This window comes from Mustelus asterias, chromosome 32, assembly GCF_964213995.1.
Source record: "Mustelus asterias chromosome 32, sMusAst1.hap1.1, whole genome shotgun sequence".
In the NCBI taxonomy this organism is placed as follows: domain Eukaryota; kingdom Metazoa; phylum Chordata; class Chondrichthyes; order Carcharhiniformes; family Triakidae; genus Mustelus; species Mustelus asterias.
The window spans coordinates 3,270,109-3,293,836 of NC_135832.1; positions in this window are offsets into that span (position 1 = coordinate 3,270,109).

Here is a 23,728-nt window from a genome sequence, read left to right on the forward strand (position 1 = left end):
ACTGCCCGTGCAGGGGGGCTGAGCGGGTGCGAGAGTGGGGTGTGCGGGGGCAGGCGGTGGAGAGCGGGTGCAACGGAGGATTGTTGAGTAGCGTGGGGACTGTCGAGGCGAGAGGGGGGGCTGTTGAGATAAGAGAAAGTGTGTTGAGGGGAGAGGGGATTGCTGAGATGAGGTGGCGGTGTTTTGTGATGAAGGGGAATGTTTGGACCTGAGAGGGGGAATGCTGATGGGAGAGGGAGGTGTAAACGCCGACGGAAGAGGGAGGGGGAAACGCCGACGGGAGAGGGAGGGGGGAAGCGCCGACGGGAGAGGGAGGGGGGAAAGGCCGACGGGAGAGGGAGGGGGGAAGCGCCGATGGGAGAGGGAGGGTGGAGAGGCCGATGGGAGAGGGAGGGGGGGAAAGTGCTACGGGTTGGGGGGGAACGTCGACGGCGGCGGGGGGCGGTGGGGGGACTCCGATGGGATTGGGGGAGAATGGGCATGATTGGCAGCTTTGAATTGAGATGGAGATTGTGCAGTTGAAAAGGAAATTTTGAGGTGAGAGGAAGTCAGTTGAGGTGAGATGGGGAGTGTGTTGGGGTGAGGCGGGGGGGGGGTTGGGCTGAGAGGGGAGTTTTGGGGTGAGAGGGGATGGTGCTGGTGAGTGGGGAATGTTGGAGGGGATGTGCTCAAGTTAGCGGTGAGTGTGTTGAGATGAGTTTGGGACTGTTGAGGTGACAGTGGGAGAGTTTTAAGTGGGACGATTGAGGTGAGGGGGAGTTTGTTGAGGTGAGGAGGGGAGTGTGTTGGAGTTAATAGGGGAGTGTGGAGGTGAGAGGCGGCGCGTGTGGATGTGAGGGCGGAGTTTTGGAGTGAGAGGGGATGGTCCTGGTGAGTGGCGAATGTTAGAGGGGATGTGCTCAGGTTAACGACGAGTGTGTTGAGATGAGTGTGGGAGTGTTGAGTGACAGTGGGAGAGTTTAGAGTGGGAATGTTGAGGTGAGGCGGCAGCGCTGAGTTGAGGGCGGTGTTTAGGTGAGAGGGGAAGCTTCGACATTGGAGTGGGCAGTTATAGCTGAGAGTGGGTGAGGTTTTCGGTGAGAAGGTTTGTTGTTGAGGAAAGAGTGGATGAATGTTGAGGTGATACGTGGTGAGTGTTGAGGTGAGGGGTGTGTGTTGTGGGTAGGCGGACTGGTTTAAGGTGAGAGGGAGATATTGAGCTGAGAGGGGTAAGTGCTGAAGTCAGAGGGGGTGTATTGTGGGGGGGGGGGCAGAGCGTTGAGGAGAAAGGGGCGGGTGGATATGATAGAAAGTGTTTTAAGGTGAGTGTGGAAGGGCTCTCTTGAGATTGTTAGTGTTGTTCTGACAGGAGGAGCTTTGAGTTAAGCCGGGATTGTTAATGAGACTGTCAGAGCATGTTGAGGTGAGACTGGGAGTGCGGAGAAGGGGAGGAGTGTGGAGGAGAGAGGGAGGGGGAGTGTGGAGGAGAGAGGGAGGGTGAGTGTGGAGGAGAGAGGGAGGGGGGAGCGTGGAGGAGGTGGGAGGGAGGAGGGAGGGAGAGCGTGCTCAGCCTCGGAAGTGAGTTGGGGTTCAGCAGACCGGAGCTCGCCTCTTCCACCTTGAGCGTTGTGGCCCGAGTTCCCTTTATCGGGTGACAATGTGGTCAAGAGGCTAAGCCTGCTGTGTCCATTTCAGACTCCGAGGTTCCCACTGGCGGAGGTCGAGAGCAGTAGCCGGAGTGTCTAGAATTCTTTCTAAAGTTCCGGTGTGCTGGGAAATGATTTTTCAGGCATAGCTTGGAGCTTCATGGCTTGTAGATGATTGAAGTATTCCCATAGGATGGTATCTCCCAAGCAGACTTGATAGGAAAATGGCCCTGTTCCGGACTTGATCGTGCCTCATAACCACGAGAATCCCTTGCAACTATTCTTTACTAATAACTTCCCAACTGTCTTTAAGTGCCTGTCCCGGCTGGTGGGATCAGCACTGGGTGTCTTGATGTCTTGCCAACCTCCCGCCCTCAGGATGATCAGATTCAACCCTGGGCGGTGTGAAGTTGATGTGGAGATGCCGGCGTTGGATTGGGGTAAACCAGAAAGGAGTCTAACAACACCAGGTGAAAGTCCAACAGGTTTATTTGGTAGCAAACGTCACTAGCTTTCGGAGCGCGGCGCCTTCGTCAGGTGAGTGAGAGATCTGCTCATAACAGCAAGCAGGGCGTATAAAGACAGACTCAATTCACAGAATAATGAATCTTACCATGAGAATCTCTGATGGGGCTGTTCCGGTCATTGAAGGGATGATTGCGGGGGTGAGGGATTGCGGGGCAAGTGGAGTCTTTTAATTGAACATGATTCTGAATGGTTTGGTATCCAAGGAGACTGTGGCTGTTTTTTTGAGCCTGCTTTCACTGTTTGGGCCGCTCTTTCTGCCAGGCCGTTGGATGATGGGTAATATGGCACTGTCCTAACGTGTCAAATTCTGTTCAACTTCATGCAATGCACAAATACCCGGCTGATGAAGGGTGGTCCATTTTCAGTAACCCACACCTGCCGGATCCCGGGTGTCAAGAAAGAGGCGTGATGTTTCTCCACACCTGTACTTGTGTTTGATTAACTCACCCTGTGTACGGCCATCCATTTTGAATCAGCATCTACCAATATCAGGAACATAGACCCCATGAACGGTCCGGCACTGTCCATGTGCAGCCACGTCTACGGCCGCCCCAGCCATTCCCAAGCGTGAAGAGTAGTAACTGGTGATAGTTCTGCCCTTGTTGATATTGCCAACACTGACCCACGGGCAAATATCTGTATCCATAACTGGCCACCAGGCATGGCAAATTGGAGGATCTTCAGTTTGTCACTCCTGGGTGGCCATGGTAAAGTTCAGCCAGGATGGGGTGGTGAACCTGGCTCAGGATGACACTCTTGAACCCCACAGGCGTATGTCATTTTCCGCAGTCAGCTGCTCTCTGCCACTCCAATATGGGTGCAGTTCAGGCTGTAACGAACTTTTTGTTTTCCCCCATCAGCACGAGCTGCTTCAGTTTATTCAGGACTGGGTAATTTTGCGTCCACAGCCGCAGATTATTGGTAACCACTGGGAGAGTTTTGAAAAAGTTCATGATTACCGTCTCTTCCATTGGGGATACGACAAGTGTCTGTTAATCCCAGCCAACTCAAGGCACCTGCCTTCGCGACTCGGCCTCCTAGTTGTCCATGTTCAGAGGGCAATTAAGTGTCAGCCACATTGCTGTGGCCCTGGAGTCGCCTTTAAGCCTAACTGCGTCAGGACGACAGATTTCCTTCCCTGGGACATTGGTGAACCAGATGGGTTTTTCCGAAAATCGACAATGTTTTTATGGTCACCAGCGGATTCTCAACTCCAGATCTATTTATTCAAAGTCCATCATCTGCCGTGACGGGATTGGAACCCGGGTGTTCAGAACATTAGCTGAGTTTCTGCATTAATAATCTCGTGATAAAACCACCAGTCCATCACACCCACACCTTGAGTTCCGGTAACCTAGACACACCATATTATATACGTCTGCAGGGCTCCCGGATTCGACAGCATTAACTGCCTCAATCAGGGAGCTCAGATTCCAATAACTCCACCTGATGGTTGTCGTTCAAGTTATTAAATATGTCTGTTTACCTCTTCCTGTTTTTCTGTGTGCCTCTCTCTCTGTCACTCTTTCTCTGTGTCTCTTTGTGCCTCTGTCTCTCGCGATGCTTTTGTCTGTCTCTTTCTGACTCTTCGCCTCACCCCCAGTCTCCCTCTCTCCACCCTCTTCCTCTGTCTCTCCTGCCCCGTCTCAGTCGCACTCTCCTCCCGCTCTGTCTCTGTCCCCCTTTTACTTATTTGTCTGTCTGTCCCTCTCTCTCTCTCTCTCTCTCTCGATCTCACTCTGTGTTCTGCTCTTGCTGTCTCCATTGTACTTTTTCAGTCTCACTCTTTCCCATTCGCTCCCGCTCTCTGTCTCGATATCTCTGTTTCTCTCTGTCTCTGGCTATTTCCCTCTGCCTCACTTTTTGTCCCCCATTTCCACTTCGTCTCTCTCTCGCTCTCTTATTGCAACCTCCAATCTGTCTTCCTCTGTCTCCTTTTCTCATTCCCTGTATTTCTCCCTCGCCCTTTTTCCCACTCTCTATCCCTGTTTCGCTCGCTCTGTGAGAGTCTCTCTCTGAGCCTGTTCTTTCTCCCTGTCTGTCTATTTCGTTCCCTGTACCTGTTAGAAACGCTTTCAAATTCTGTCGTTCTCCATGTTTTTGTGCCTTTCCCTCTCTCTGTGCAATCTCTGTCCCTCTATCACTCTCACTATTGCGATCACTGCCCTCTCTCTGTCTCTCTCTCTATCGGTCACTCTTTCTGTCTCTGTGAGGCTGTTTGTTGTTTACGGTTTGAATGTCCAATGGGAAGATTCAGAGGTCTTGTGGTTGTAGTTTCCCCTCAGTCTGTAATGAGTTGAAGAATTGAAGTAAGGGGATATTTCAGTAGATTTTTTAGCTGCTGCCTGAAGTGAGTCTGTGTCACAGCATAAATGGCAGTGTTTGTGCAGCAACTTGTCAGTTGCAGCATGAAACCTAATTCCATAACAAAACTATCTAACCATAGGGACTGATTGACCAAATAATACATCCGATTCCATATTGAATAAAACATTAATGTCGACCATAAGAGGATGAAATTGGCTGAGATAACAAACAGTAAAATGATGGATTTCCTTCGACTCTCCATCTCTGGGTCTCTGGGATTCTCCCCATTGCTGTGAGCCCGGAGTCTCCTGCGGGCTCTGCTGCTCACTAAAATGTGTCTGACGGTGAAAGCATTGAGCAGCAGAATCAGGACGAATGGGACAGTCGGGGTTAGAATGTTGTGGAGGAACTCGATTGTTCCCCAGACCGGAGACACCAAAACATCCAGTGTGACCTCACAAAACCAGGGGTTGTTCAGCAGCCTATATACATTTGAAAACATAAAATACCAGAAAATGTTCTTGGAACAGCTCAGCGCCGTTACTGTTCCCAGAACCACAGCTGCCGATTTCTCACTGCAATATTTACTTTTCAGCTTGGGGCAGCAAATGGCCACAAATCGATCAAAGGTGAAAGTGACGGTGAACCAGACAGAACAGTCAGTGGCTGCATAAAGCAGGACAGCGTGGATATTACACATGGGGACCCAGCGCAGGAAATCCAGCTGTACCGGAAAAACAATGGGAATGTGTCTCAATATGAGGTCGAGGATAACGACCAGCAGATCCCCCACTGACATGGCCACCAGGTAACGAGTGACACATTTGGACAGACCACAGTTTCTGCTCGTCAGTGTCACAATTGTGATCATGTTCACTGTCAGGAAGAAAATAAAGAATAAAATTGGACATGATTCAGGGAAACAAGATACCACTTAGACTGAGGATGGGTTAAAAAAATTTAAATGTGCACACACACACACACACACACACACACACACACACACACACAGAAGAATTAAATCTACATTTTTTAAAATCCAGCACGTCTTTTGGAGTGTGAGAGGAAAGTTGAGCATCAGGAGGAAACACACGCAGACACGGGGAGAAGGTCCAAACTCCACACAGACAGTGATCCAAGCCTGGAACTGAACTGAGGTCCCTGATGCTGTGAGCCAGCAGTGTCAACCTCTGTATCACCATGCTGCTCCATGGTAGCGACGCAATGCTATACACTTGGGAAGAGTTTTCTGGGGAGTCCTCAACATTGTCCGTCAGTCAGCGACAGGTATAGAGCCCCTCTACCTTGTGGGGCTTTTGGAGAATAAGAAGGCTGAGGGAGGAAAATCTGACAGAAAATGCGGAGTGGAGTTCTGTAGGTGGTCATCTCTCGTTACTCAGACATCGCTGGTTTCACGCTTTCCTCTGGACAACACTAATCGTTGACAGAGGGAGACTCTGATGTCTTGACAGCTCAGAATCTCTATTATAATGACACTGGAGAGGAGAGCACAGCATTGTGGCCACTGTTAGCAAAACACGGGAAGAAACAGTAATCTGACACTCGATTGGCACAGAACACAAGTGCCTAACCCTCTCTCCACTCACATTGTCTGTATTTTTAATACTTGATTACCTGTAAAGACTCGCATTCCAACGATTATTTTGTATATTGAGTTTGTGTCTTTCTCAGCCCTGTTTGAGAACAGAACTCCCACTTACCTGACGAAGGAGCAGCGCTCCGAAAGCTGGTGGCTTTTGCAACCAAACCAACCTGTTGGACTTTAACCTGGTGTTGTGAGACTTCTTACTGTGCAGAACACAACTATCGGGGTTTGCTTTCAAAACTTCAGGGTTCAGTGAATCGCTACCGTCCATAGTGCTCAGTGCGTTTGCTGCTGCCCCATTATGACCTACTGCATCACTGAAGTTCAGTGAGTCCTCTCTCGGCAGAAAGTTGCTAATCTATGCACCAGGTAAGAAAAACTCAAATCAAAGTCCGTACAAAGGAAAAGCCAAGCAGCCTGACTGCCAATACCATAGTGATGCATCAAAAGCGTAGTCATGGCATGAATCAATTCCAGCCTCCCAGATTGCCTGGATGCACGACAGTTCACCTACCGGCACAACAGGTCCACAGACGCCATCTCCCTGGCCCTACAGTCAACCCTGGAACACGGACTCGTGTTGATCGATTACAGCTCAGCTTTTAACACCATTATTCCAATTAAACTCATGTACAAAATCTGTGGCCTGAGGCTCGACTCCTGCCTCTGCAATTTGATCCTGAACTTCCCACCAGATAGCAGTAAATAAGAAAAATCAACAACACCTCCTCCACAATCATCCTCACACCGGTGCCCCACAAGGCTGTGTCCTCAGCCCCGTACTATACTCCTTATACACCGATAACTATGTTGCCAAATTCCCCTCCAACTCGATTTCCAAGTTTGCTGATGACACCACTGCAGTGGGTCAGTTCTCAAACAAAGATGCTACCAAGAACAGAGAAGAGACAGAGAATCTGGTGAACTGTTGGGACCACAGTAATCTCTTCCTCAACGTCAACAAAGCGAAGGAGACAGTCATCGAATTCAGGGCGCAGAGTGGAGTACATGACCCTGTCAATGGGATGAAGGTGAAATGGTCGATAGAATAAAGTATTTACGGATGTAGATCACCAACAACCTGTCCTGGTTCTACCATGACAACCCAATTGTTAAGAAATCCCACCAACGCCTCTACTTTCTTCGAGGTCTCAGGACGGTTGGCATGTCAGCTACAACTCTCACCAACGTTTACAGATGCACCAGAGAAAACATTCTTTCTGTTTGTATCACAGATTGGTTTGTCTCCCAAACTGTCCAAAACTGCAAAGAACTTCAAAGCTTCGTGAATGGAGTCCAGTCCATCACTCAAACCAACCTCCCACCCATTGACACTGTTTACACTTCTTGCTGCCCCGCAAAAACATCCAGCCTAATGAAGGAAACCAGGCATCACATAAACTCTTCCACCTTGTTCTGTCAGGACAAAAAAGATAGAAACATCTGAGGACATGTACCAACCACCTCATAGAAACAATACAGTGCAGAAGGAGGCCATTCGACTCATCGAGTCTGCACCGACAACAATCCCAGCCAGGTCCTATCCCTGAAGGCCCACATGTGCCCTGCTAATCCCTCTTACATACATATCCCTGGACCCGAATCGGCATTGTAGTATGGCCAACCAACCTAACCTGCACATCTTTGGACTGTGGGTGGAAACCGGAGCATCCAGAGGAAACGCACGCGGACAGGGGAAGAATGTGCAAATTCCACATACACAGTGATCCAAGCCGGGAATTGAACTCCGGTCTCTGAAGATGTGAGACAGCAGTTCTATCCATTGTGCCACCAGGCTGCCGACTCAAGAACAGCTTCTTCCCTGCTGCCATCAGACGTTTGAATGGACCTACATCACATTAAGCTGGTATTTTTCTTCACCCAGCAACATGTGACTGCAACATTACATTCTGCACTCTGCTCTATGTACGGTATGCCTTGTCTGTATAGCACTCAAGGAACAATACTTTTCACTCTGTACTAATACAAGTGACAATAATAAATCAAAACAATTCAAATAAATTCAAATCAGTCTTTCAGAGCTCAGGCTGCAACATTGGCACGATGTCCCTGGCCTCATCAATGACCGTATGCAGGTTCATGATGTACACAGGACTGCTGTGATCGAGAATGAAGTTACAAAGCTCAATGTGGACATTGGAGAGCTGCGAGAAACTGGACTTGCTCAAAGCGGATTCTTTCCAGAGAAACACCACACGTAACAGGAGAAATGCCAACAGGCAATATGTGAGAAAGGAGCTGGTTTCAAAGTTTAAAAAAAAGCTTCACTGGTGATGGAATCCCGGGGATTAAACCGGGATCCCTGATGCTGTGAAGCAGCAGTGCGAACCACTGTGCCGTCCTGCAAGTTGTTCTGAAAGCATCCAAGGTCATGTCTAAAACCCCATCACCACCGTATCTGTGGGAGGGAAATGATTGGAAAACAATCAAAGGGACAGTATTAGTTTCCAATTCGAGAGGTAAGGATTTATGAACAACAGTCAGCTCGGCTTTGTCAGGGGGACATCATGTCTAACAATTTGCGGGAATATATTGAGGAGGTGACGGGATGAGTAGATGAGGGAAGTACAGTCGATGTAATCTCCATGGCCTTCAGAGAAGCTTTTGACTAATTCCCCATGGGAGACTGAACAAGGAAGTGATAGCTGATGGAATCCAGGGCAATTTGGTAAAATACATTCAAAATTGGCCGAGTGCCAGGGGGCAGAGGGTGATGGTGGTAGGTTGCTTTTGTGACTGCAAGCCTGTGTCCAGCGGGGTTCCACAGGGATCGATGCTGGGTCCCTTGCTGTTGGTAGTGTATATTGATGGTCCAGACAGGAATGTGTGAGGTATTTTCAGTAAGTTCACAGATGATGCAAGAATTGATGGTGTGGTAAATATTGAGGAGGAAAGCCATAGATTACAGGAATCATAGATTCCTACAGTGCAGAAGGAGGCCATTCGGCCCATCGAGTCGGAGCCGACCACAATCCCACACAGACCCTATCCTCATAATCCTATTCATTTACCCGAGCGAGTCTCCCTGACACTAAAGGCTATTTAGCCTGTTCAATCCACCTAACCCACACGTCTTTGGAATGTGGGAGGAAACTGGAGCACACGGAGGAAACCCACGCAGACACGGGGAGAATGTGTAAAATCCACACAGGTAATGACCCAAGCCAGGAATCGAACATGCATCTCTGGCGCTTTGGGACAGCAGTGCTAACCATTATGCGACCTTGCCGAGGAAACGGACCGGCTGGTCAGATGGGCAAATGGAATTTTCACCTGGAAAATGTGAGGTGATGCGTTTTGGAAAGACTAACAGGGCAAGGAAATGCACATTGAGCAGTAGAGTGTGGAAGTCCAGAGGACGAGAATGAATTTGCATATATGAGGATCCCTGAAGGGAACAAGACAGGAAGCTGAGGTGGTTAAGACGACATGTCGGATACTTGCCTTTCGCAGCCGCAGCATAGAATCTAAGAGCTGGGAGGTTATGGTGGAAGTGTATAAAATGCTGGTTAGACCAGAGCAAGAGAACTGTGTGCGGCTCTGGTCATCACACTACAGGAAGGATGTGATTACACTGGAGACGGTGGGGAGGAGATTCACCAGGATGCTGCCTGAGCTGGAGAGTTTCAGCTGTGAGGAGAGGCTAGTTAGGCTGGGTTTTTTTTTACCTTGGAGCAGAGACGGCTGGAGGGGGAGCGGATGTAGTGGGGGGTGGTGGGGAGTGCCTTCAGGTGGGGGTACCTGAGTGATATATACAAAATTATGTGGCACATAGAGAGGAAGAAATCTTTTCCCTTCAGTCGAGGTGTCAATAACCAGAGGGGTGTGCATTTGAGGTAAAGGGCAGATTTTTGTATGGATCTGAGGAAATATGCTCCCATCCATAGGGTGCTGAGATCTGCAGCTCACGGCCTGAAAGCATGGTAGAAGCGGGAACAACCACAAGAGGCATTTAGATCCGCAATTCAAACGGCAGAACATACAAGGCTGTGGATCGAGTGCGAGAAAATGGTATTCGATTGGATAGGTGTTTGATGAACAGTTCAGATACAATGGGCCAAATGGCCTTATTTTGTGCTGTGAAAAGTCAACGACTGTTAGACCACCTTCAACAGTGGCCCCGTCTCTTGCAGCTCTCACAGCGCTGGCTGGGATACCGACCATGTACCAAACCTATGGAGTTGCAAATGCGCAATTGCAGCCAACTGTGAGCTGCCTGGTCTGAGAGAGACATCTGTCAGCTCTCTGCTGCTGCAGCTAACTTCAACACAGCAGCTGCTCCCAGATAGTCTGGGGGCAACAGCTCTTCGTGAGTGGCCCCCCTCCCCACCACCCGGAGAAATCCCCCCTCCCCCACCTTCCCCCACAACAATTGAATGCAGAGAGGCAATAAGACCCCCTCCCTACTTCACTGTGCATGCAGAGAGGCGGGGAGTCCCCCTCCCTACCCTACTGTGCATGTAGAGAGGCAGCGAGGCCCCCCTTCCCACCCCACTGTGCAAGCAGAGAGGCAGCAAGACCCCCTCCCTACCTCACTGTGTTTGCAGAGAGGCGGGGTGTCCCCCCTCCCTCCCCCACTGTGCATGCAGAGAGGCAGCAAGACCCCCTCCCTACCCCACTGTGCATGCAGAGAGTCAGCAAGACCCCCTCCCTACCCCACTGTGCATGCAGAGAGGCAGCGAGGCCCCCTTCCTACCCAACCAGATTTGTGCAGAGTGGCAGCAGGGACCCTCTCCCCCCAAACAGTTACGTGCAGAGTGGCCGCGGGCACCAAACTACCTCACCAACCGCGTGCAGATTGGAAGCGGGAATCCTCTTACCCTCCTAACCCCCAAGAATCGCGTGCAGAGCGGCAGCGGGGCTGCGCTCCCTACTCCAGCGTTCACATGCAGAGTGGCAGGAGGCCCCCCTCCCCTACCACCAATCACGTTCAGAGTGGCATTGGTCCACTCTCCTGGATCGGCCGGCTACCCAAGGGCCAAGCTGCCTTGAAGCCTTGGCCCCTCAACTTCTGCCGCTGCAAGCCATGGCCTGTAGGTCCCGCTACTATCAGGCCCCGCTCCTGTAGACCCGGCCACCTCAGGCACCACCCCCTGGCACAGCCCGGTGGGCACTGCCCACGGGGCTCCTACCTTTGTTCCCGAACTTGTCCGATTTCCTCAATGGCCTTCGGCGAGGTCATCACGACTCGCCCTTGTACTTGTGGGACCGTTGTTTTACTCACCGGACACAACCTCTCCCGGTGAGGCTGCAAAGGCAAGTGTGCCGCACAATTCCATCCCGGGCTCGCTAAATTCATTCAAATTTGTCTTCAAATAAATTTCAATAGTTGATGCAGCCTCTTGCCAGAAAAGGGCAGGAGACTGAATCTGTCGCATATCAGTTGCGGGTAAGTTCGCAAGGAGCCGCAAATCGAGCGTGGACCTGATTTATAATCTGTTGCATGATATTACCTTCAAAACCCCGCCATCAATGGGCAGGGAGTAGTGGTTCACTCAACCCCCTCCCTCCAACATGTGGGTGTGTCTGCATTGCTTCTGTAAATATGTGTGTGTGTGAGGAAGAGAGTATCGTCGGGGTGGTCCTGAGGACCCTATTTTACCATTTCGAATTCAAGTGCTGAATCGGGGCGCAATTCAGAGTCGACTTGGAAACCTATTCCCGGCGCCCCATACACAATTAGCTTGAAAAAGGAATCGCGAGTCTGAATGGCGCTGTGGGCGCGGCTGAGTGCCTCTGAAACCATCGGAGCTCTGAACTGCGCATGCGCCGTGAGAGAAACATTTGACAAAGCACGCCCCTGTCACATCACTCCCAGGCCGCAATAAGTGGATAAAGCGGGAGCGATGGCCCACACAGACATCACCCCACCCCCACAACATTACTGTCACCCTTATCCACCCAACACGCCCCACTACCCAAATCCATGGCCACCCTCTGCCCCCCCCCCCCCCACCCACCAGAGAATGAACTTTCCTCCCTCCTCCTCCCCCCCCCCCTCACAACCAGAGAGTGATCTGCCCTCCCTCCTTCCCCCCTCTGCCCCACCAGACAACGACCGGGCTTCCCACCTCCCTCCCCCCCCCCCCCCCCCCATCAGAGAATGATCAGGCCTCTCTGCTCCCTCCCCCCCTCCCGCCACCAGAGAACCATCTTGCCTCCCCCACGTCCAGAGAATGATCAGGCCTCCCTGCTCCCTCCCCCCCACTCCACCAGAGAACCATCTGGCCTCCCCCCCTCCAGAGAATGATCGGGCTTCCCTCCTCCCCCACCCCCACCATAGATACATCTGGCCTCCCGCCACCACCTCCCCCCCGACCAGAGAACGATCGGGCCCCGCCCCTCTCAGCCCCACGGATCTGAGTCAGACATCGGCCGGAAGCTCTGAACTTACCTCTTCAGAAGCTGGAGCGCCCGAAACAGACCTTTGCCGAGCAGTCTGTTTCACGCCAAATCTGGACGTACGAACGGGCTGGTAAAGGGGGAGATGCTGACAAAGTTGGGCGGGCAGTTGATTAATTCAATTTAAATTAATGCACATGCATTTTAATGGCCGTTGGGTCTGTTTCGGGCGAGGTGTGGATTGCGACCATTTTCGGGCCTTGGTAAAGTGGGAATCTGTGCGTACGCGGGTGCAGATGGCGTTCCTGGCTTCATGCCTGACTTTACCGAAAACGGGCACAATATAATGGTAAAATCAGGCCCGAAGTGTGCACTGTTCTGGAGTGTTACAACATTTTTGAATATTCTTGAATTAGTGCGAGTGAGAGTAAGTGTTTAAATCTTATTGCTTCTATCAGTAAATGCGTGTATTTTTGTCTGTGTGTTTGGAGTGTTTCTGTGTGTTTTTGCTCCTCTGACTCTCGGAGAGTTTGTGGCGGTACAGGGGATCGCATTATTATCTCACAGCACCAGTGGCTATGGTTCAATTCCAGGCTTGGCTACTGTCTGTGCAGAGTCTGCACGTTCTCCCTGTGTCTGCGTGGGATTCCTCCGGGTGCTCCGGTTGCCTCCCACACTCTGAAAGTTGTGCTGGGAAGGTGCATTATTTGTGCTAAATTCTCCCTCAGTCTACCTGAAAAGGCACTGGAGTGTGGCGAGTCGGGGAATTTGACAGTAACTTCATTGCAGTGTTTATTGCCACCTACTTGTGACACGAATGAATAAACTTCAAACTTGACAAAAGATGTTCTCTGTCTGTGAGATCTTCTTGTGCACATCTGACCAATAAAGTGGTAACTTCTACAGCCTGGTGACTGGGTGGGTGATTAGCAGTGAAATGGTGTTTTATGTAGAGGATTGAAGGGTTTTGTCTCAATCTTTTACTCACTTGAATCCCAGGGGGGCCAATATCCTGGCAGGAAGGTTGGCTCAGGCTACTGGGGAGAGTTTAAACTGGATAGGTTGGGGGGAGGGGATCAAAATGAGGTGACTGAGAGTGAGGAAGGTAGCTCGCAAACAGAGAAGGGTTATAGGTGGTGCAAGAGGGCGGATGGACAGGGCATAGAGAAGGGGAGAGCTCAGACCACAGGATTGAGAAGTGTTGACTTTAATGCCAGGAGTATAGTGAAGAAAGGGGATGAGATCAGAGCGTGGATCGTTGCCTGGAAGTATGATATGGTGGCCATTACAGAGACTTGGATGTCTCAGGGACAGGACAGGATACTCCAGGTGCTGGGATTCAATGTTTCAGGAAGGACAGGGAGGCAGGCAAGAGGGGGGGTTGAGTGGCACTGCTGATCAGGGATAGTGTCACAGCTGCAGAGAAGGTGCATGCTGCGGAGGGATTGTCCACCGAGTCTCTGTGGGTGGAAGTTCAGAGTGGGAAGGGGCCGGTCACTTTGCTGGGAGTTTTCTATTGGCCGCCCAATAGTAACAGGGAGGTGGAGGAACAGATAGGGAAACAGATAGGTACAGGGGAGATGTTCGGGGTAAGTTTTTCACACAGAGGGCGGTGGACGAGTGGAATTGGCTGCCGTCAGGGTTGGTGGAGGCGAACACAATAGGGTATTTTAAAAGATTCCTGGATGATTACATGGAGCTTAATAGGATGTAGGGTTATAGGTAGGTCCAGAAGGTAGGGACGTGTTCGGCACAACATGTGGGCCGAAGGGCCTGTTTGTGCTGAAGTTTTTCTATGTTCAATGTTGTGAGGAATAGTGTTCAAGGTCACATGTCTGTGGAAAGTCACCGCACATAGACCATGAGACAATTGTCAGTGGCTGAAAGAATTAATAACTAGATACAGAGATTCAACAGAAACAGCAAGAGCAGCAAACCGAGGACAAAAAATGACAAGAAAATCAATACAGTTAAAGAGCCTTTCTGGAATTAGGACTGGACACAGGGGACGGGACTTTACAGCCTCACTCTTCCCAAAGCTTCAAAATCCCACCCGCGTTCAACAGACCTTCCCATGCTCCGCCCCTCACCTGCTCCGATTCCCGTGGTGGTCGGGCCGGTATGATTTCAGCCAGGGACTTACCCGGAACACCAACCATAGCCAATAGGGGATAGTAAAAACATTGAATCGCCTTCAGCAGATATTCAATCCAATCAGCTGATGTTGTCCACCACTCATCTTCAGTAAACTTAGAAATCCAATAGAACAAACTCCTGTCCTTGATCGGAACATTCCAATCCATTGTTCCCAGATTCTGATCCATTGTTGGAAGATTCCGGTTCATTGTTCCCCGATTCTGATCCATTGTTGGAAGATTCTATTCCATTGTTCCCAGATTATGATCTCTCCTCTCCCTCTCTCTCTCTCTCCACAGCCGCTGATCTCTGTAAGTGTCCGAGTGGTCGCTCCCCCTGACTCAATGGGACAACACATTGAACGGAATCCCTTATTAAGAGAAGAGGGAATTCCCTCCAGACACACTAATCGGATCCATGGAGACTCACATCAATTACAGTCACTAAACAAACAGCTTCAATTAACCCCGTTCTATCCAACACTTATTATACACAAATGAAAACAGTTACAGCCTAGATGGGGTGTTGACGCTCTGGGAGGTATGGAAAGTTGGAAATAATGGAGGTTCAGATCGTTAATGTCTCAATGTTCATTTGATATAACAGAGGTCCCATTGCTCTCGTTCATTTCGAGACGACTAGAATTCAATAGTAGGGGTGTACTGCTGAGGTTTTATAAGACTCTGCTCTGGCCACATTCAGAATATTGGCAGAAATTCTGGGCCCCGTACCTAAGAAAGGATGTGCTGGTCTTGGAGAGGCTCCAGAGCAGGTTCACAAGACTGATCCAGGGGATGAAAGACTTGACACATGAGGAGCGTCTGAAGACTCTGGGTCAGTACTCGATGGAGTTTGGAAGGATGAGGAGGGGAGATGTGATTGAAACTTACAGAATAATGAACGGCCTGGATAGAGTGCACTTGTGGAAGTTGTTTCCGTTATCAGGAGAGACTAGCACCCGAGGCACAGCCTCAGAGGAGAGGGACGGGCCTTTGGAACTGCGATATGGAGATGCCAGTGTTGGGCTGGGATGGGCACAATAAGAAGTCTCACAGTACCAGTTGTCCACTCACCTGATGAAGGAGCAACGTTCCAAAAACTTGTGATTCCAAATAATACTGTGGGACTTTCACATGCTGTTGTGAGACTTCTTACTTTCGAACTGTGATGAGGAGGAATCTCTTCAGCCAGAGGGTGGTGAATCTCTGGAATTCATTTCCACACAATGCTGTGGAAGCCAGATCGTGGTGATTACAGAAAATATAGCGTCGGGACCAGGACAGGTTGTTGATGATCATTCACCTGGAAGCCTGAAGACCTCGGCCATTTAAACTTCATCTCCGTTGATGGAGACAGGGGCATTTCTCCCCAGTGCTTCAGGGCATAAGGATCTGCGTGTCTGCGTGAATTGTATAAAACTAAGATGTAGATACAGAAGGAAATAGGGTTGCAAATGGAATCATGGCATTGAATGCTAAACGAGTAGAATACAAACGTTGTGAATCGTTGCTCCTGCAGGATGAAGAATTAATGAGACCACACTTAGAATATTGTGGACAGCATTGGTCCCTTTACTTGAGGAGGGATGTAGCTCATTGGACTTTGTTAGTGGAATTTGAAATACCCAGGGATTAAAACATCAATAAAGATTATTAAAATAGAGTGGATTAACTTTGGAAAATAATCACAGAGTGTCTTATATATTTTGCAGAGTTTCTGTCTGCATAGAAACACAAAGAAGCACAAGTTAGAGCAGTAAAACATGTATTTTTGAAAGAGTATTATTGAACAGGCAGAGATCTTGGCTCCTGACAGAGTTCTAAGGCATCATGGGAGATAGGTCAATAAGGTGAACCGCATTCTTTACAAGCAATACAACCTTAGACGCATAACTCGTACCAGCATTGGTAGCAGACAGCTCAGTCAAAGAGACATTCATTGAGCAAGGACAAGCTCGTGTTTCCAGACAGCTCAATGAATAACAGAGTCCTCAACATTTGAAAAGAGAGTCTGAAACTGGCAATAGGTTGCCATGGGAAAATCAGGCAGAAATTCCTGTTGTTCCCATGCTGTCAGAGAATATCTGTAATTGGTCAAAGTGTCTGACCTGTATTAATGTTTGGATCATGATGAGCCAGACGGCGGGTAAAATGCTTTTTGGAAAGTGCATAATTATAATGCCACCATGATGTTACTGAGAGATTTGTTGGAGTTGGAAAAATGTATACCGTTCTGGTCAGCCGATTGGAGAAAGGATATTATTAAACTAGAAAGAGTGCAGAAAAGATTTACTTGGATGCTACAGGGACTTGATGGTTTGAGTTATAAGGAGAGGCTGGTTAGACGAGGTCTTTCTTCCCTGGACCGTAGGAGCCTTCGGGGTGATCTTCCATGAAGTAATGAGAGGCACAGATCAGCTAAATAGTCAGCATATTTTCCTAAAGGTAGGGGATTCTAAAACTAGAGGGAGGAGGTTGAAGATGAGAGCGGAGAGACACAAAAGGTGTCAGCGGAGCAATTCTTTCAGTGAGCGTCTGGAACGAGCTGCCAAAGTCAGTAGTGGAGGCGGGTAAACTTTTATCTTTTAAAAAGCATTTAAACAGTTACATGGGTAAGATGGGTAACGAGGGAAAGTGGCAAACGCGACAATTGGGAACAGCTTCATGGTTAAAAAAGGGCGGCATCGGCAAGTTGGGCCGAAGAGCCTGTTTCCATGCTCTAAACCTGCATGACTCTGAGACTGCCCAGCTCCTTCTGTCCCAGCGGACAACAAAGAACGTCTTCCACCAGAATACTGTGGTTGCGAGTTTTGTTTTAGCTGAAGTTGAGCTCAATGCTGAGCCTCTGAAGGACCCCTACAGTGGTGATGGTGTTGAATTGTGAAGCAGGCTCAACCGGCTGAATGGCCTCCTCCTGTTCCCATGTCTGTAAACCTGATTGAACTGATATTGCAGCTGGTCTGATGTTAAATATTCCAGAGGTGAAGATGTTAAAAGTACATTTCACGTCCATTTCTCACTTCCGTCCCTGCTCCGATTTCATGAAAATTTATCATCAAAAACCAATCAAATGTTTACACAGTTTGGACGGAAGCGAATGATCTTGAATATTAATTAGCACTGTTCACATTTAGAGTGGGAAGGTGTCACCCTGAAACCCGGGAAAACCAAACGTGCAAATTGCAACAGTAGTCTGTGTCTATCGACGCGGCAATACACTTTCTCTTCACTGAAGTTAACATTACAAAAGGGACAAGAGATGCACCGGAGAAAGCATCTGGGTGTATCACAGCTTGGTATGGCTCCTGCTCTGCCCAAGACCGCAATAAACTGCAATAGATCATGAAATAAGTCCAGCCTATCACTCAAACCAGCCTCCCAGCCATTGACTCTGTCTACACTTCCCGCTGCCTCAGCAAAGCAGCCAGCATAAGGAAGGACCCCACGCACCCCGGGCCTTCTCTCTTCCAGCTTATTCCGTCGCGAAAAAGATAGAAAATTCTGAGGTAACGTCCGAGCCGACTCAGGAACAGCTTCTCCCCTGCTGCCATCAAAACTTTGAATAGGCCTACCTCATGTTAAGTTGATCTTTCTCCACACCCCAGTAATGACAGTAATCTACATTCTGAACTCTCTCTTTTCCTTGTCTCTGAACAGAGTTACTCTCTGAAAGAGTAAATTATTTTCCTTCTCTCTTCTTTGTCTGTATTGCACACAAAAAAATGATACTTTTCACTGTCTCCCAATACCTGTGGCAATAATAAATCAAATCAACTTTAAAGATGATTGCATGAAAGGCACGTTGGTGTTTGGAAGAACAGGAACCAACACAAGGACCTGTTCACCATCTGGCTGACCTTCGATAATTCCAAACCCAGTCTCAATGGATAAGTACATCCCAAAGGATTCTCTGAGCTCGACTGGGAATTTGAAGTCTTGTTTGTCTCATTGTCTTTAACTATGATCCCTTCTGTTGAATGTCACGCTGACAATTTCATTGGTATTATCGACTTTGAGAGTCTTGACTGTGGGATGGTGATGGACTGTGTTCGGTAATTCAGTAATGTGGGGCGGCACGGTGGCACATTGGTTACCACTGCTGCCCAAGCACCAGGGACCCGGGGTCAGGTCCTGTCTTGTTTGTTTCGGAGACCACATGATCTCCCCGTATCTGTGTGGGTTTATTCCGGGTGCTCTGGTTTCCTCCCACAGTCCAAAGATGTGCAGGTTCGGTGGATTGGCCATGCTAAATTGCCCATAACGATTGCCTGGGTCACAAAAGGTTGCAAATGAAATGTCTTCACAACGTTTTGTCTGACGTGTGTTCATACTTAAACACCTGGAGTATCGGAAACCATAATATTGTGGTGATGCATGTACCTGTGGATCTGCGTTCGATTCCCGGCTTTGGTCACTGTCTGCGCGGAGTCTGAACATTCTCCCAGTGTCTGCATGGGTTTCCGCTGGGTGCGCCTGTTTCCTCCCACAGTGTGCTGGTTAGGTGCATTGGCCATGCTAAATTCTCTCTCAGTACACCCGAACAGGAGCGAGAGTGTGACAACGAGGGGATTTTCACAGTGACTTCATTGCACGTGACAGGGTTGTTGCTGAGTGGTTGCTTCCCCGTGTGGGAGAGTTCAGGTCCAGAGGGCATAATCTTAGACCGGGTGCGTGTTGTGCAGGAATCCGATAGTCCAGTGCAACAAATGTTTGTTGCTTGCATTGTGGAAACCTCCGAGTGTTTCATAGGAGGGAGCTCAGGAGTGTGTCATACCTGACCCCAAGAATATGCCGTACCCAGGACTTTACTGTACACACACCCGGGAATGTGCAGTTGTTGATGCTTGATTTGTGCTGTACCAAGTCCTGGGCACGTGCTGTATTTGACCTTGAGGGTACATTGTAAATGGTGCCAACCACATGCCATGCTGACACTTGAGCTCTGACCAGACAGTCTATTGTGTGGACACTCAAGATTTGATCCAGATAATTCACCTCTAATCCAGCCACTTATCTGTTTCTTTGTCAAATGATCTATGGAGGAGCAAAGTTATCATTGATCCGCAAGCATACATAACACTAGAAATGAGCTGAAATATTTCTGATTTAATCCAGTCAATGTCCTCCAGGAAACATACAAACAGAACAAAGAACAGGACAGCACAGGAACAGGCCTTTTGGCCCAGCAACCCTGTGCCGAATGCTGAGCAGTGCTTCACTTGCACGTCTTCCAATCTGGTCCATTGCATTCGCTGCTTCCAATGTGGTCCCCTCTGTATCGGAGCGACCAAGCGTAGGCCGGGTAATCGCTTTACTGAGCACCTGCGGTCTGTGCGCAATCAGGTCCCTGACCTTCCGGTTGCTTGCCATTTAAACACACACGATCCTGCTCCCATGCCCACATGTCTGTCATTGGCCTGGTGAAATGTTCCAGTGAAGCTCAACGCAAACTGGAGAAACAGCATCTCATCTTCCGGCTCGGCACTTTACAGCATTCCGGACTCCACATCGAATTCAACAACTTCAGATGATTCACTCTACCCCACCTCAACCGCTTTGTTTTGATTTCATTTCATATTTTACTGCTCTCTACCTTTCATTTCTTTATTGCCTTTCTTCATTTATCTTCCCCCCACTCTTTCCCCCGACTTGAACCCCCCCCCCTTTTCCTGACCTTAACTCCCCCTTTGCTTCCCCTCTCCCCCTTGTTCTAAATGTTAGCTCACTCCCAACCTTTAAAGCCCTGCTCCCACATCTCCATCTGTCACAGATTATCCTCTGATTTCAGCTTCATAGAACATAGAACATAGAACAGTACAGCACAGAACAGACCCTTCGGCCCACGATGTTGTGCCGAGCTTCATCTGAAACCAAGATCAAGCTATCCCACTCCCTATCATCCTGGTGCGCTCCATGTGCCTATCCAGTAACCGCTTACATGTTCCTAAAGTTTCTGACTCCACTATCACTGCAGGCAGTCTATTCCACATCTCAAACACTCTCTGCGTAAAGAACTTACCTCTGATATCCTTCCTATATCTCCCACCACGAACCCTATAGTTATGCCCCCTTGTAATAGCTTCATCCATCCGACGAAATAGCCTTTGAACGTTCACTCTATCTATACCCTTCATCATTTTATAAACCTCTATTAAGCCTCCCCTCATCCTCCTCCGCTCCAGAGAGAGCAGCCCGAGCTCCCGCAACCTTTCCTCATGAGACCTACCCTCCAAACCAGGCAGCATCCTGGTAAATCTCCTCTGCACTCTTTCCAGGGCTTCCACATCCTTCTTATCGTGAGGTGACCAGAACTGCACACAATATTCCAAATGTGGTCTCACCAAGGTCCTGTACAGTTGCAGCATAACCCTTCGGCTCTTAAACTCCAACCCCCTGTTAATAAAAGCTAACACACTATAGGCCTCCTTCACAGCTCTATCCACTTGAGTGGCAACCTTTAGAGATCTGTGGATATGGACCCTAAGATCTCTCTGTTCCTCCACAGTTTTCAGAACCCTACCGTTGAACCTGTAATCCACATTTAAATTAGTCCTACCAAAATGAATCATAGAAACATAGAAAACATAGAAACCCTACAGTGCAGAAGGAGGCCATTCGGCCCATCGAGTCTGCACCGACCACAATCCCACCCAAGCCCTACCCCCACATATTTTACCCGCTAATCCCTCTAACCTACACATCCCAGGACTCTAAGGGGCAATTTTTTAACCTGGCCAATCAACCTAACCCATCTTTGGACTGTGGGAGGAAACCGGAGCACCCGGAGGACACCCACGCAGACACGAGGAGAATGTGCAAACTCCACACAGACAGTGACCCGAGCCGGGAATCGAACCCGGGACCCTGGAGCTGTGAAGCAGCAGTGCTAACCACTGTGCTACCGTGCCGCCCTCCACAGCCCATCTCATCCTCCGTCTCTCCAAGGAGAAAAGACCGAGCTCCCTCAGCCTATCCTCATAAGGCATGCCACTCAATCCAGGCAACATCTTTGTAAATCTCCTCTGTACCCTTTCAATCTTTTCCACATCCTTCCTGTAATGAGGCGACCAGAACTGAGCACAGTACTCCAAGTGGGGTCTGGCGAGGGTCTTATATAGCTGCATCATTATCCCCGGACTCCTAAACTCAATCCCTCGATTGATAAAGGCCAGCACACCATACGCCTTCTTAACCACCTCTTCCACCTGCGGGGCTGATTTTAGAGTCCTATGGACCCGGACCACAAGGTCCTTCTGATCCTCTACAGTACTAAGAGTCTTTCCCTTTACATTGTACTCCTTCATCCCATTTGACCTGCCAAAATGGACCACTACGCATTTATCTGGCTTGAAGCCATCTGCCACTTCTCCGCCCAGTCTTGCATCCTATCTATGTCCCTCTGTAACTTCGACATCCCTCCAACCTATCCACAACCCCACCAACCTTCGTGTTGTCGGCAAACTTACCAACCCATCCCTCCACTTCCTCATCCAGGTCATTTATGAAAATGACAAACAGCAAGGGTCCCAGAACAGATCCCTGGGGCACACCACTGGTGACTGACCTCCATTTAGAAAAAGACCCATCTATACCCACTCTCTGCCTCCTTTGGGCAAGCCAGTTCTGGATCCACAGGGCAGCAGCCCCTTGGACCCCATGCCCTCTCACTTTTTCTAGAAGCCTTGCATGGGGGACCTTATCGAATCACCTCACATTTATCAGGGTTAAACTCCATTTGCCATTTTTAAGCCCAGCTTTGCATCCTATCTATGTCTCTTTGTAGCCTACAACAGCCCTCCACCACATCCACTACTCCACCAATCTTGGTGTCATCAGCAAATTTACTGATCCACCCTTCAGCCCCCTCATCCGTGTCATCGGCTTCGCTGATGTTTAGCCATTAACACCTTCTATTTTCGCTGTGGGCTGCCATTAGCAGCCTTTCCCGTGGTTTCTGTAGCAAAGATTCACTTTTCATTCCCTCACCCTGCAGTATAAGTATCTCCCTCTTTTTATGACTTTTAACTTTGACAAAGGGTCTCCTGACTTGAAACGTCATCTCTTCTCTCTCCTTACAGATAGTCAGTAAGAAGTTTCACAACACCAGGTTAAAGTCCAACAGGTTTATTTGGTAGCAAATACCATAAGCTTTCCGAGCACAGCTCCTTCGTCAGATGGAGTGGATATCTGTTCTCAAACAGTGCAAACAGACACAGAAATCAAATTACAGAATACTGATTAGAATGCAAATCTCTCCAGCCAGCCAGGTCTTAAATGTACAGACAATGTGGGTGGAGGGAGCATTCAACACAGGTTAAAGAGATGTGTATTGTCTCCAGACAGAACAGCTGATGAAATTCTGCAAGTCCAGGAGGCAAGCTGTGGGGGTTACTGATAATGTGACATAAATCCAACATCCCGGTTTCGGCCGTCTTCATGTGTGCGGAACTTGGCTGTCAGTTTCTGCTCAGCGACTCTGCGCTGTCGTGTGTCGTGAAGGCCGCCTTGGAGAACGCTGACCTGAAGATCCAAGGCGGAATGCCCGTGACTGCTGAAGTGCTCACCCACAGGAAGAGAACAGTCTTGCCTGGTGATTGTCGAGCGGTGTTCATTCATCCGTTGTCGTAGCGTCTGCATGGTTTCCCCAATATACCATGCCTCGGGACATCCTTTCCTGCAGCGTATCAGGTAGACAACGTTAGCCGAGTTGCAAGAGTAGGTATCGTGTACCTGGTAGATGGTGTTCTCACGTGAGATGATGGCATCCGTGTCGATGATCCGGCACTTCTTGCAGAGGTTGCTGGGGCAGGGTTGTGTGGTGTCGTGGTCACTGTTCTCCTGAAGGCTGGGTAGTTTGCTGCGGACATTGGTCTCTTTGAGGTTGCGTGGTTGTTTGAAGGCAAGAAGTGGGGGTGTGGGGATGGCCTTGGCGAGATGTTCGGCTTCATCAATGGCATGTTGAAGGCTCCGGAGGAGATGATGTAGCTTCTCCGCTCCGGGGAAGTACTGGACGACGAAGGGTACTCTGTCCACCGTGTCCCGTGTTTGCCTTCTGAGGAGGTCGGTGCGGTTTTTCGCTGTGGCGCGTCGGAACTGTTGATCGATGAGTCAAGCGCCATATCCTGTTCTTATGAGGGCATCTTTCAGCGTCTGGAGGTGCCTGT